The 14,351-nt window shown below is 47.5% G+C and overlaps 1 pseudogene; it reads right to left on the reverse strand.

The window, feature by feature from the left end:
* The window catches only part of LOC149335344 (uncharacterized), a 31,381-nt pseudogene extending 17,324 nt beyond the window's left edge, over positions 1 to 14,057 (reverse strand).
* Between the last annotated feature and the right edge of the window lie 294 nt (positions 14,058 to 14,351).

The following is a 14,351-nucleotide window of genomic DNA, read 5'->3' on the forward strand; positions in this document are numbered from 1 at the left end:
TTCGAAGGCTCTCTTGGGGCCATCTTGAAGTTAACTGGCGACATTCCTGAGCTTGCTCAGAAGAGGGAACTGCTTCCACAAAGAATGCGAGAGTCTTACAGATTTCTGCAAATGGTCCATTGGTGGCTCGGCATGCGACCACTCTTTTAGAGAGTTGTGTGTGTGAGTGGTTTGGGGGTGAAGACAAGTGTGTGACTGCGTGTTCGTGCTTTTTTTTTTTTAGTTGAGTGCGTCGTCAAGGGCAGGTGTTTTTTGCATGCATGTGAGCCGCAACAAGGGTCGTCGAGAACACCGGTAAATTTTGTTTATTTGCAGCATCATTTTCGGCGTTTTTTTTTTTTAAAAAAAGAGGCGGAAGGGGACAATTGACATAAAAAGTAACTAGTAACGGGACACCTCATGTTACCGAAAAATGTTAACGTAAGTACGTTAACCGTTATAGTTCTGAAATTGTAAAGAGTACGCTACTAAGTTACCGGTAACGCCGTTACTTGTAACGGCGTTACAACGTGATTTACAACGTTACAACGTGATTACAACGTGAGAGCCAACGTGATTTAGTTGGCTCTCTTAAAAGGGTCGTCCGCGACGGCGATAGCACTCAACTGGTGCTCTCCTGCAGTCTTGCTTCTACCTGTGTTCTCTTGATTTTAAACGGGCAATATGCCATTGCTGGTCGTCGGGTTAACGCTCTATAAAATGCAGGCAAAACTGATGAACAAAGTTTGAAACACAAAACAAAATTACTTTCACAAAGATTCATCTTTTATTTCCACAATTTTCAAATCAAACCAGCCACAAACTTCACAAACCAATCGCAAGCACACCATCCTGTGTTGCTGCTGTGCTGACCATAAATGTGACTGTTCCAGAATCAACGCGCAAGGGCTTTCTCGGCCGGCTCCATATCTTCACAGAAAAAAAAAATGCGAGGACACTTTGGTGGCTAGAGTGTTGAGAGGCGAAAGGAGAGGAGTGTTGAGAGTCTGATTTTAGTTTGAATAGATAGGTTGTCTAAGTGTGTTCCTCAGAACAATTTCTTTCTATTTCAAACTGCCTCTCTCCGGGAAATTTTTGAAGCGCTCTCTTCAATACCCAGTACATATATGCACTACGTCAAGCCCCGTCAAAAAAGAAAAATTACGAGGACATTTAAATAAAGTGTTTAGAGGCGAAAGCCGAGGACACTATGCCGTGATGACTTCCGGTGGATGTGACGTCACGCCGTTCCCGTGGCTATATCTATACCCAAATTATACATTTTTAGGGGTTCTTAAGTGTTAATTACGCTTCATTACACATTTTTTTCATCTAACTTGACAGAAATACGACGTTTTTCCGACCATTCTGTGACAATTTTCGCTATGCCGTGATGACTTCCGGTGGATGTGACGTCACACTGTTCCCGTGGCTATATCGACGTCCGCGCTATTTCTGCGCAATTTCGACATTTTTGCCTATAGTTAAATAATTGATCTACAGTCATCAAACTTTGCTCATGGGTTCATTTTTTCCTCCTCTATTTAAAGCAACCGTTACTTTTCTGCTATCTTTTTATGCGAAGCATACTAAAATAGCCCAACCCAGCTCCTCGAGCGCGGCGGTGTCGTTACCATTGACCTTTCGTGACCTCCATGTCATACCACGTGATGCGTGACGTCACAGCAGATGAAAAACGAGGGCCCAACTCGCGCCGTCGCGCGAGGCGTCGCGACCAATGTGTTTCCTGCTTCTGCCGCTAGGTGCGCTGTAGTGAACACGTGATGCTGGAGCGGCGGTATACAAGGGGGTGGGCCTGCCTCTGCTAGGCGTACACGGGATAGAGATGCCTCCTGGAGACAGGGCTGCTCGTTGGAATGAGAAGCAAAAGTTGCGGCGTGCTACAGAGACTGATGAAGAGCGTGAAGAACGTCTAGCCAAGCGGCGTGCTCGATATGCAACTCGGCGACAATATGCTTCGCATCTGACTAGGCTTAACCTAAGCTAAGCCTCAGCCATTTTTTTTAGTTCCCGAGTTAAATGTGTGTGCCACGCTTTGTTAACTTAAAGGGCAACTGAAGCGGTTTTAGAATTCCATGAGTTTAAGGTTGCCGAATGTGCGAAACATGCAGGTAAAGCCTGCGAAATCGTTTTGCTCTAGCATTTGAAATGGTGGCGTAATCGCCGATTAAAGTTGTCGTCGGCGTTCAGGCTTCTCTGAAGTGCACAGCGACGGGCAGAGGCCCCGATAATGACGTCACGTGTGACGGCACTGCGTTTCCAGCGAAGAAAGGGTTATTTCATAGAAGAAAACCGACGCCATCGAAGGTGAAGCTCACAATGCATTGTTTGGCGCCATCTGACGACGCACAGCAGCATGCAGGCGTAAGCAGCGGACATATGAAGTTTCGGCGATAATGACGTCACTGCTGAGTTTCCTCGCACTCCTCCAAAGTAGTGAGGAGAAGCCTGAACATCGTCACGGTTTTAATCGACGATTATGTCACCATTTTAAATGCTAGTGCAAAAATACTTTGCATGGTTTATCTAGAAGCTTGATAGATTCGAATTCTTGAATAACCTCGAATTCTCAAAAAACCGTTTCAGCTTCCCTTTAACGGCACCTCTATGAGATGCGTGCTGCTGGCCGTCCGCAGCACGGTTTGTCGGTTGTCGCCCCATGCTGTTGACATCGAGTGCGGCAGGATGTACTACGGCTAGACGAGGACATACTCGAAGTGATACACTCGCGATGTCCATCACACCGCACTCCGGGCTCCGCTCTATGGGTAGTGCGACACGTGTTCGCGCTCATAGATATGATAACTTCACTGCGAGATTTCATAGCCTAAGTGTTTATAAATGAGCTTTCTGAACCAGCCCACTAAGACCTGCATCAAAGCTATAGGCTCACAAAGGGTTGCTCCTGTGTTAGTGTAGTAGTCCGATGTTCCGTTGCCTTTAGGAGTAAGATTACGCCAGATGCACATTTTCACTGAGAAGACAGCAAGATTTGATAGCTGTTGCCAACCTCTGACGTCTTAGGATTTTGAATGAGGGAATTGCACCATTGCATACATAACATTTGTTCGATTCATCATCATCATCATCAGCCCGAATACGCCCACTGCAGGGCAAAGGCCTCTCCCATCACTCTCCAAATAACCCTGTCCTTTGCCAGTTGCGGCCACCGTATGCCCGCAAACTTCTTAGTCTCATCCGCGCACCTGACTTCCTGGATTCCTCTTGGAATCTACTCCGCTCCCCTAAAGAGCTTGCGAAGTGCGCTATTAGAACACTGAGACGTTTTACATTTTACAGTGCAAAGTGTGAAATGAAAAATAAACACGTTAGAAGTGAGCAGCGGAGAATAATCTTTGAGCATTTAGCATAAATGAAGCGAGCTGCACTCCGTCGAATATAAAACTAAAATCTATCTCTAACTTGGCCGCGAATGGTGAAATACAGGCGCCGCTCCGAGGGGGCAATTATTGAAGCAAATCAAGCGCAGGCAATGATGCAACAAGAATTCGAAAAAGAACTTCCATCTTAAGCAGGAATGCTCTTACTCTCATTCTCGACGAATTCAAACAAATATCGCCACATAGATTCAGGGCAAATATGAAGCCGAACTTATCCGAAAAACTTCCGAATTTTTCTATCCGGACGTCATCCGGTAGAAAATAACTTTCTAGCCCCCACCGGCGGAAACAAAACAGCTTCGTTTCCAAATACCTTGAGCGCTCGGCCATCGCTGTAACTTTTCTCTCTAGCCAATAAAAGCAGCCGCGGCGGTAGAATTTCTTTGGAGAAGAAATTCTAGAGGCCCGTGTACTGTGCGATGTCAGTGCACGTTAAAGAACCCCAGGTGGTCGAAATTTCCGGAGCCCTCCACTACGGCGTCCCTCATAGCCTGAGTCGCTTTGGGACGTTAAACCTCAATAAGACAAACCAAACCAATAAAAGCAACCTCCGTAGCCCTTCTCATGCTTTACCAGAGCAGGTATTTTCCCACCAACATGAAGCTAACACTACAGACAAATTATTATTCGTATCAAAAACTGATTCGCCTTTTCTCGTCCGCCACTACGAATTCGCCACTGGCATTAACCATCACAGTGCGTTATTTTAATAATTAATTTGTAAATTTTTGTTGAACAGATAGCTACACTGATTTTTTAGCTAGTCTGATTTTAGTTTGAATAGATAGGTTGTCTAAGTGTGTTCCTCAGAACAATTTCTTTCTATTTCAAACTGCCTCTCTCCGGGAAATTTTTGAAGCGCTCTCTTCAGCTTCCAGTACATATATGCACTACGTACGGCCTCCGTCAAAAAAAAAAAAAAAAAATTGTGAGGACACTTTGGCAACTGAACTGTTGAGAGGCGAAAGCCGAGGACACTATGCCGTGACGACTTATGGTGGATGTGACGTCACACCGTTCCCGTGGCTATGTCGATACCCAAATTGTACATCTTTCGGGGATCTTAAGTGTTAATTACGCTTAATTACATATTTTTCCATCAAATTTGACACCAATCCGTCGTTTTCCTTCGATTCTGTGACAATTTTCACTCTGCCCTGACGACTTCAGATGACGTCACACCGTTCCAGTTGCTATATCAGCATCCGCGATATTTCGACAAATTTTCGACATTTTTGTGTATAATTATCTAATCTACAGTCATCGAACTTGGCTTCTAGGTTCATTTTATCCTCCTCTATATGAAGCAATCATTGGGTTTCTTCTACCTTTTTTAATTCCCGAGTTAAACGCGTGTGAGACCCTTTGTTAACGGACGACAGAATGAGCCATTAAAGGCTTTCGCCTTAATATACAGTCCCAGGGGTTTGCTTCTAAGCTATATTTAGCGGCGCTCCCTAGAACATCCAGCAGAGCAGTAAAAAGCTTGACTCGAAGCTATTCCTCTTTCCAGAGAATACCGTCTCTCAGAGATGCGTAACCAGGCACACGCAACAGGACTCACAAGCAAACCCCGCGGGTTATTTACTTTTGACGGTGAGTGGGGAGGGGGAGGGGGCGTGTACAAATTTTGGACACACAGTGGGAAGTATCTGTACGACAAGGAGGTCGGAATGCTGCCGTCTGTACTGCTGGGGCGATAAGAATGCAGAAACATGCCAAGAAAACTTGTGCGTGGACGTCAGCGACGTTGCAATACAAGCTGCCCTATGTTAATGTTGAGTCTTATAGCGCAAGGGCAGTTTTAGCCAAAGAGCGACTCTACGCAAGCTGGAGTCAAGGACCAGTTTTAAAGCATATCACCCTGAGCACCACGCGAACAAAGCATGTACCCATTGTATCATGGATCGGTGGGCGCCAGCACCGGGGATCGAACTCTGCACCTCCCGAATTTCGAGGCGGATGCTCAAAGCTCTAGGCCACCGCTGCGGTCTAGACGCTGCACTATTCATGCGCTTACGAACCGCCGCGGTGGCTAAGTGGTTAAGGCGCCCGTGGATAGGGCTTTACGTGAAGCACAGGCCCGTGGACTCCTGGACCAGTAGGGGACCACCCTGGAAGAATTTTGTGTGTGTGTAATAAAGTTGTTTCCTTCCATCCACCGCAACTACCGGTCAGTGGCTGATTACTTCAAGTATGGAGGCCTCTTCTGCGTCCTGCACATACACAACAGCCAGCCCTGTGAAACCCGCGCCGTAAACAGAAAGCACGGAACTGGGAGGCAAGAGGAGAGCGGGAATCTACACTCACCGTCGCATTTTCATTATCAGGCTTTGGTGGCACTGAAACCAAAGGAAGATGCGTCAGTATATATGTTGCCCTCCACCTGCGCAATATTACTCCTTACCCGTGTGCTTGATGACGACGGCCCCTTTATGTTTCGCCAATGAAGCAATATCAGCCTGCGAAAACACAGAAGCAGGCAGCGAGTAATGAGGCAAAGTGCGAGCGCAAATTTGTTTAGACCCATTTTCAACGATTTCCACTGTTTTTTTTTTTAAACAGTCTTTCTTCGATACGAATGTTTTCAGTGCTATATTTTGCCTTTAGATGACTGCCATGACAACTCTATTCTGGTTGCAGGAACCTTCCAAACAAGTACACTTCATAAGTGAGGGAGACAACATTTTTGTGCAAATAGCCTAATGTGCAGGTTATAGTCTCAGACATCTTGCTTACTCTGCTGAAGTGCGAAATGATAGGTTTGAAGCTATGACACATTTGGAAATAAGAAGAAAAGGGAAATCAGGTATTGGTTTGAGGGGCTGCCTGTAATAAGATAACTTATCGCAACAGTTTGTTGTTAAACTTCATGTCAGTAAGGAAAATGGGTGACATAACATTCCGTTATCAGTTCTGTACCCGCTGAGAAGTTACTCTCCAGCAAGGTGATAACTGGTTTGCATGCTTTCGTAAGAAAGCGGTATAGCCTGGAACATTGTTAGGAATAAACCTGCAGTTGTAATATATTGGCACAACTAAAATGCGCTCAAAAGGCTTGCGAAGCTAACCAGCTAGAGTAGGAGCTTTAAAATGCCTAAGATGGCATACATGCTCATTATATCAGCAATTGCTTTGTGACTATTTAGTGCGGCCTTGCAAATAGGCTTTCAGAGAAAAAAAATATCAGGTGGTTCCTCTCAGCTGATACACAATAGTTTAGTCATTTCATGAAGATTGTCGCACCGCAGTAGCAAATCGTGAATCGCTCACTTCTTGTATTGCTGGCCATAAGCAATTATTTACAAACAAATCAGCTTATACGTACAGGATAGCTGTTTGGTATGGAACACCAATAAACACACATTACTAAGTACCTCAGTGTGCGTCGAATGATAGCGCTTCTCAGGAAGTGAGGCAGCTCGTATCTTCGTCGGTCTGGAACAAGTTGGCTCGGTCGCTGCTCCAGACAACGACTGCAAAGGGCACAGAGCATGCATTCTCGTTACTGTCAAGACACAGAAGCCGTGAATCTCATCCTGTCTGAGCTACAATTTGCTCCGCAATGACGCGGACACGAAACGAAGTGACAGAGATACAATGCAATTTGCATGTGGCTACAGTGGAATGTTAAGTGCAGCTGACACCGGCGGTAGTTCTGCTGAGACGGTAGTTCAGCAAAACCCTGCGGCTAGCAGCCCGCATGCTTAATTCTTCAAGGCTCGCCTCAATCAGGAACCTCGAAAAACAGGCTGGCCAAGTCTCTCCCAGCGCTTCGGTGATGAACAGCAGATCTGCATCTATTTGAGGGCTTGTAGTCATATTGTATCCCGAAGATAACAATGTATGTGATAATACCGGAAAAGTTAGAAAGAAAGGTGACGCGCCTCGACTAGTGGTTCGGTACTGAGTGTGGAAGCCTTGCTCGTACCTTACCTTTGTCGACAACGGCTTCCGGGCCTTCACGGTCTTGATAAGGGGAGGCACCGGGTTATTGTGTATGTACTGAAAAATAGAGCAGAAAAAGAGAACAAAGGAGAGAACTGAACGTTTATATCGGTGCATTGAGTTGTGCATTTACAGGCTGGCATATCTAATTCCTGTCTGGTTAAAGGTGTTGTGACTCCACTGAATAAGATTAATACTCAAACTGCAAGGATAAACAGCACTCAGATCCACCAGAAAGCCTGGAACGGCATAGGGCTTGTGCGAGTTGATTTTTTATCCTTATATAAACCTTGCATGCTATGCCACTAATGCCGTCACAGTGCACCACGTGTAGTAGCCACCATGATTTCAGGGCAGGTGGCGATAAACTGATCAGACATTCGCGCACATTTTCCTCGCACTCCGGTTCGGCCTACATAGCAGCCGTTGTGACGTCAGTACAAGCCACTTTAGTAAGTGTTACCGAAGAGTTATCCAGGTGACTTGGAATGTCAGCTATGCTGGTAACTTCTCTTCACGAATACACAGCAAATGAACGATGGTTGTCAGCACCTCACATCGCTCATTCCTTGCTGCCCAAAACCACCACTTTTGTACAGACGTCAACACCGACCTCACTAAACTTGCCACAAAGTATTATCCACAAATGAGGATAAGACTGAGGCCACAGGCTCAAGTCAGATCATGAGTTGCACAATACTCTCAAATTTTAATTTCATCATCAGCCAATCAACTCTCACTTCGATAAAAGTGCCTCTCCTATATATCTCGAATTACTTCCATCCAGTGCCCGCTGCGGCTACCTTCACCCTGCAAACTTCCTAATCTCATCCGCCCACCTGACTTTCTGCCACCCCATCCTACGCTTGCCTTCTCTTGGAATCCAGTCCATAACCCTTAACGACCCTCGGTTATCTTACATTCGCATTACATAGGCTGCCTATAACCATTTCTTCTTGATTTCGACTGCAGCACCTATTAGTCGCGTTCATTTCCTTATCGCCTTTGCTCTCTTGCTGTCTCTCGACGTTACACCTTTCCATAACTCGCTCTGTTGTCTCCAGTTATTATGAACTCTCTTCTTTAGCATCGACGCTTCTGCCCCGTGATACAGCGGGTATATACTTTTCTCTTGAAGGGCGTAGGTAAACTTGCGGCCATGATCCGAGAATAATTGGCAAATGGGATCCACCTCATTCTTATTATCTTAGTTATTGCACTCTCGTGCTTAGGATCTGTGGTCACTACCTGCCCTAAGTAGATATAATCCCTCACCACTTTCAATACTTCACCGCCTATCGTAAACTGCTGTTGCCTTCCGATACTGATAAATATGAGGATTTTACATAGCAATTTTTAGACTGACTGTTCTGCTTTTCCTGTCTAGGCCCTCGAGTATGCTTTGCAACTCGCCCTCGCCCCTCCCCTGAGTTACTTAGCAAAGCAATGTCGTCATCAAATCGCAGTTTGCAAAGGTATTCTGCATTTACTTCTATCCCCTGCACTTCCTGATCCAGATCTTTACATACCTCTTGTAAAAACGTGGTTAAGAGCACTGAAGAGATCGCCTATCCCTGCCTGCATCCTTCATGACTGCTACTTAGTTTCTCTATGGAGGAATATCTTGGCTGTGCGACCGCTGTAAATATCTTGCTGCAGTTTTACAAATGCCTCTTCTACACACTGGTTATACAATGCCTGCATGAATACTCAGATTTCGAATTAGTCAAACGCTTTCTCGTAATCGAGTAAAACTGTATATAGAGGCTGGTCATATTCTTCGCATTTTTCTGTCCACTGAACGATGGCGCAATTGTGGCCTATTGTGAAGAAGCCCTTACGAAAGCCGGCCTGTTCATTTGGTTGCTTGAAGTCTAAGGTTCCTCGGATTCTATTATCGAGTAAATACCTTGTAGGCAGCTAGAAGTAAGCTGATCGGGCAATAAATTTTAAAGTCCATGACACACTTTCTTATCGATCAAGATAACGTTAGCGTTTTTCCAAGATTCCGGTACGCGCGAGGTTATAAGGCATTGAGTACACGTGGTGGCAAGATGTTCCATCACAATCTGCCCAGCGTCCTCCAACACTGCACTTACCTCACTCTGATACCTGACCCGAAAGACGCGCATTCGATCCCGGCCGCGGTGGTTGAATTTCTATGGAGGCGAAATTCTAAAGACCCGTGCACTGTGCGATGTCAGTGCGCGTTAAAGAACCCCAGGTGGTCGAAATTCCCGGAGCACTTCACTATGGCGTCTCTCATAGCCTGAATCACTTTGGGACGTTAAACCCCATAAATCAAACCAAACCATACCTTTAATAATGATATGATGTATTGCGTCAACTAGATGCCATGAGGGCCGGCTAAATATCGTGAAGTGCACGACAAACAGCAGTGGAAGCAGAAGCAGTGCTAAAGGGATGAAAGATAAAATATTGATGTCAGGAAAGGTGGGGTAGTATTCTCTGAGTCTGCGGCTCAGCACCAAGGTAGCAGGGATGAACGAGGCAGCGAGTCGATAAGAGGTGATGATGTCATTTTAGAGGGAGCAGTATGAATTTTCCAAGACGATGCACTAGTCCACGCGCACACATACTGCCACATGCGTCTGAAGTGCCATTAAAAGCTGCGCCATATGCCCTGTGTGATACTACAAGTGCCGCCAGTGTCTGAGCACAGTAGAGAGCAAAAGCTATGGCGTATGGGGCAACTGCACGCAGCTTGGCATCTGTAACTTTGAGTGCGTCCCGTACGCTGGATAGGCAGCGCGCCCACCCTGGCAGGTGGCAGCTAATGGTTGATCGCGAGAGTTTGCTCACTCAATGAACGCTGCGGCCTATTGCAGCAGTTCCGCATGTCTGCCACAACGTTGTCAGCGCTAACGCGTGCAGCCCACCTCTCCCTCTCATCTCCCCACGTAATTATGAGCGCGATTCAGGTGTCCACCGACCCAGGGAGCCAGTTATGTGCACTTAATTTCCTTAAAATCATGGGAGTGTAAAACGCTGTCAACGTCAATGGCTTCAGTGCCGCGTATCTGCCACTACGATGTCAATGCCAACGCATGCAGGGTACATCTGTCGCTACCGCCACTTAGCTTAAAGCACGACTGAGTTGCCCACTGTCCCAGGGGGCCAGTTATGCGCCTTCTTTACTTTGCTTTAGAGGGTTGGTTGCGACTGAGAGAAGGATGAAATCGAAAGTGCAGGCCTGCCGACTGGCTCAAGCCGAGCCACCACCGCTGCCACGTGCAGATAGACGAGAGTTGAAAGATAAGAGAAAAAAAAAGGGAGAGAAAAGACGCGCGTCGCAACAACCACGTCCGCTGGAGCGGACGCTGGCTAAAAAAACAGATAAGCCTTTACTTTAGAAGCCCCCGCTCTTCATCGGTTTCGCAGCTTAAAGCGCGACTGAGGTGTCCACTGTCCCGGGAGGCCAGTTATGCGCCTTTTCTCTACTTTTGAAGCTCCCGCTCTTCATAGGTTTCGTAGCTTAAAGCGCGACTAAGGTGTTGACTCTCTCAGGGGATCAGTTATGGTGGGGGTGGTGAAAACTTTTATTTTGTGAAAAAGAGTTTGGGAGCCACAGAGTGGCCCCGCTACATGGTCGGCGTCCCTAGTCCGGGACACCGCATGACGAGGCCCCGTCTCTCGCCCGTTTCACCAGAGCCCTTTGGGACTCAAGCGAGGAGCAGTTGAGGAGGGCAGTCTCCCATGCCTCTCTGGAAGGGGTAGGGGAAGGGAGGAGGTGGGGATTTTGAGTACATGCCCACACCATGTGGAATATATCACAGGTCTCCCCACAGTGCGGGCATCGCCCATCCGTGTTAGGATCGTAATGTTTTATTATGCGGCTTTCCTCTGCTTTCGAAGTTCCTTGCAATTGGTAATTTGGTAAATTGGTTTTTGAGGAAAGAAAATGGCGCAGTACCACATATCTCGGCGGACACCTGAACCGCGCCGTCAGGGAAGGGAGGAAGGTGGGAGTGAAAGAAGAAAGAGAGAAAGAGGTGCCGTAGTGGAGGTCTCCGGAATAATTTCGACCACCTGGGGATCTTTAACGTGGACTGACATCGCACAGCACAGGGGCGCCTCTTGCGTTTCGCCTCCATCGAAACGCGGCTCTTCATCGGTTTCCTAGCTAAAAGTGCGATTAAGGTGTCCACTGCCCCAGGGGGCCAGTTATGCGCCTTCTTTCCTTTGCTTTCGAAGCACCCGCTCTTTATCGGTTTCGTAGCTTAAAGCGCTACTAAGGTGTCCACTGTCCCAGGGGGCCAGTATGCGCTTTCCTTTGCTTTATCTGGTCGTGGTGAAAAACTTTTCTTGTCTATTTACAGAGAGTTGGTTGGGATAGGGCACTATTGGCCCTTTCCCCTCACAATACTAGGTGGAGCCCCTATTCCGCAGTCCCATTGGCAAGCAACGCCGCCCGCGTCCGTTGAACCAAGGCCTGCTGAAGGTCAAATGAAGGTCAAAACCGCAAGCGCCGCGAAGCTCGAGGTCCCGTAGTGAAGCTCTCGCTTCAAAAGACTCTGCGCTTACAAAAGTCTTGGGATATGTCCAGCAATTCGCGTCTATTTTAGCACAACCATCACCTATTTCTATGTCAGAGCACGTTAAAGATCCCCAGGTGGTCGAAATTTCCGGAGCCCTCCACTACGGCGTCCCTCATAGCCTCAGTCGCTTTGGGACGTTAAACCCCAATAAACCAAACCAAACCTATTTCTATATATGGTGCGACTAATTCTAAGCGCGTTTCTCTACTCAGTACTTCTGACTCGTATGCAGGCATTTAAAACGCCTCTATGGGTATCAAAATATACCTACACAGGTAGCCGCCGCGGTGGCTCAGTGGTTATGGCGCTCGGCTGCTGACCCGAAAGACGCGGGTTCGATCCCGGCCGCGGCGGTTGAATTTCTTTGGAGGAGAAATTCTAGAGGCCCGTGTACTGTGCGATGTCAGTGCAGGTTAAAGAACCCCAGGTGGTCGAAATTTCCGGAGCCCTTCACTACGGCGTCCCTCATAGCCTCAGTCGCTTTGGGACGTTAAACCCCAATAAACCAAACCAAACCTACACAGGTATACCCTGTACCATCATTGTTAAGGTTGAATTTTTCTACACATTAAGTGACATTGCTCAGGAGTGCGAGAGATTCGCTGAAACGTAACCAAGTACAATAAAGGTTCGCGATGTCAAACTCTGATATTTTAGGCTGTTTTAATGCGATAGCGTTATATGCATATTTACGCAGAAAATCCGGCGTCGGCGTTGTCGGCGTAGTGAGCGAAAGACCACGAGCATGACCCCGGCAAGTGGTGCCCAGAGAAGGTCGGTGGGTCATCTAGGTCACGTGACCTTGCGGCGTCATCACAACCTGCCCCCCACCGGATAGTGAGCATGCGGCCCACCGTGGCAGGTGGCAGTTAAATAAATGATTGGTCGCTCGGGAAGAGCAACCTGTGTCGAGCAAGGCCCACAGCTGAGAGCACCTGTCACCGCAGGGCAGTGGCGCATCGCTTAACCGCTTCGCCAGGTGGGGTATGATGACTACCACAGATCTACGAAGGTAAAATAGACAATAACCTTCTGCATATATGGGAATTAACCCATCAAGCTATCGTGTCATACCCTTAAGGCGGAGCTTAACTGTTCCCTGCAATTTTTTTGTTCTGTGATCGGCATTCAGTTGTGTCATAGTACAAAGGATTAAACTAAGAGCGGAGGCTTATCCTGCCGACGGTTTCTATGAAAAAGTGGAAATAGAAAATAGTTATCTCACCTGCGCTACCGGACTGACCACAGACCACGGTGACCGCACCGGCTTCCCTCCATTCCTTTGGCTCCAACCGGGTGCCCCAGACGACGCAGCCTTCGCTGGAGTACTTACGGCAGACCCGGTTCTATTCTTCTTTGCTGGCCCTTCCGGTACTTTGAATATCTTCTCCTTCGGCTCAGGTAAAGACGCCATGATGCTAGGAGAGGTCAATACGGCACCGTGGTCAACGTCGTCCTGCGCTTCGGAGTCTTTTTGGCCTTATGGCCGTCCAATAACTTCTGGGGCATCAAGTGATTGATCCACCCTGTACTCACCCTGTAGATATCCCTCGTTCGGCGAGCCAGCAGCGCCGCCAAGCTAACTGGTCTAGCCACTGCATGCGATGATGATGATGATGTCCTCAGATTTAATGGCACATACCCACGGAGGGGAACTGGTGAGGATTTGGCGCAGATCCGAACGGAAAAAAATAAAAAACTCGTCAAGGCTTATCTCAATGGGGCTCTTAATTATAAATAGAGGAATCTGAGAAAGAAAAATGCCGCCACCGTCTATAAGACGTTAAAGTAACGAGCGTTAGCTGTTCGGTAGCGCCGTCTATCTTTCATGTGATGTATTGCCACGTGATTAGGCGACTTTTCCATACCTGACGGCGAGCCGGCGCGTACCGCCTTGAGCTCGGATATTTTTGACTGATTTGGGCCGAAAAAAGTTTTCCACTCTTTGGAGGGCCATTTTTCCTTACCTCAAGGGGGTAGGCGCCCAGTCGCCATGAGGAGTGAAATTGAAGACGTAGACGGGTACGGGTTCGCGTTCTGTGCGGTCCACGTCCTCGCGTTCGGGGTCGAACGAGTAGATCTTGCCGTTAATGGAGACAGCCGTGTGGTTTGCGCCTTCTGGCACGCCTTTCAGCCGCACCGTCCACATATTCGCCTCTGCAAATGATGATGATGATGATGATGTCCTCGGGCTGAATTCCTCCAGGAATGGATGCGCAGCTTTGTCTTTACCAGTAGACCGCTGCAGCACGGGATGGGTTTCTTCGTTTTCTTCAACTCTTTCTTGGTTGGTTGGTTTATGGGGTTTAACGTCTCAAAGCGACTGAGGCTATGAGAGACGCCGTAGTGAAGGGCTCCGGAAATTTCGACCACCTGGGGTTCTTTAACGTGCACTGACATCGCACAGTACACGGGCCTCTAGAATTTCTCCTCCAAAGAAATT

Source organism: Amblyomma mixtum, chromosome 7, assembly GCF_055824585.1.
Source record: "Amblyomma mixtum isolate Tamu chromosome 7, ASM5582458v1, whole genome shotgun sequence".
Classification (NCBI taxonomy): Eukaryota; Metazoa; Arthropoda; class Arachnida; order Ixodida; family Ixodidae; genus Amblyomma; species Amblyomma mixtum.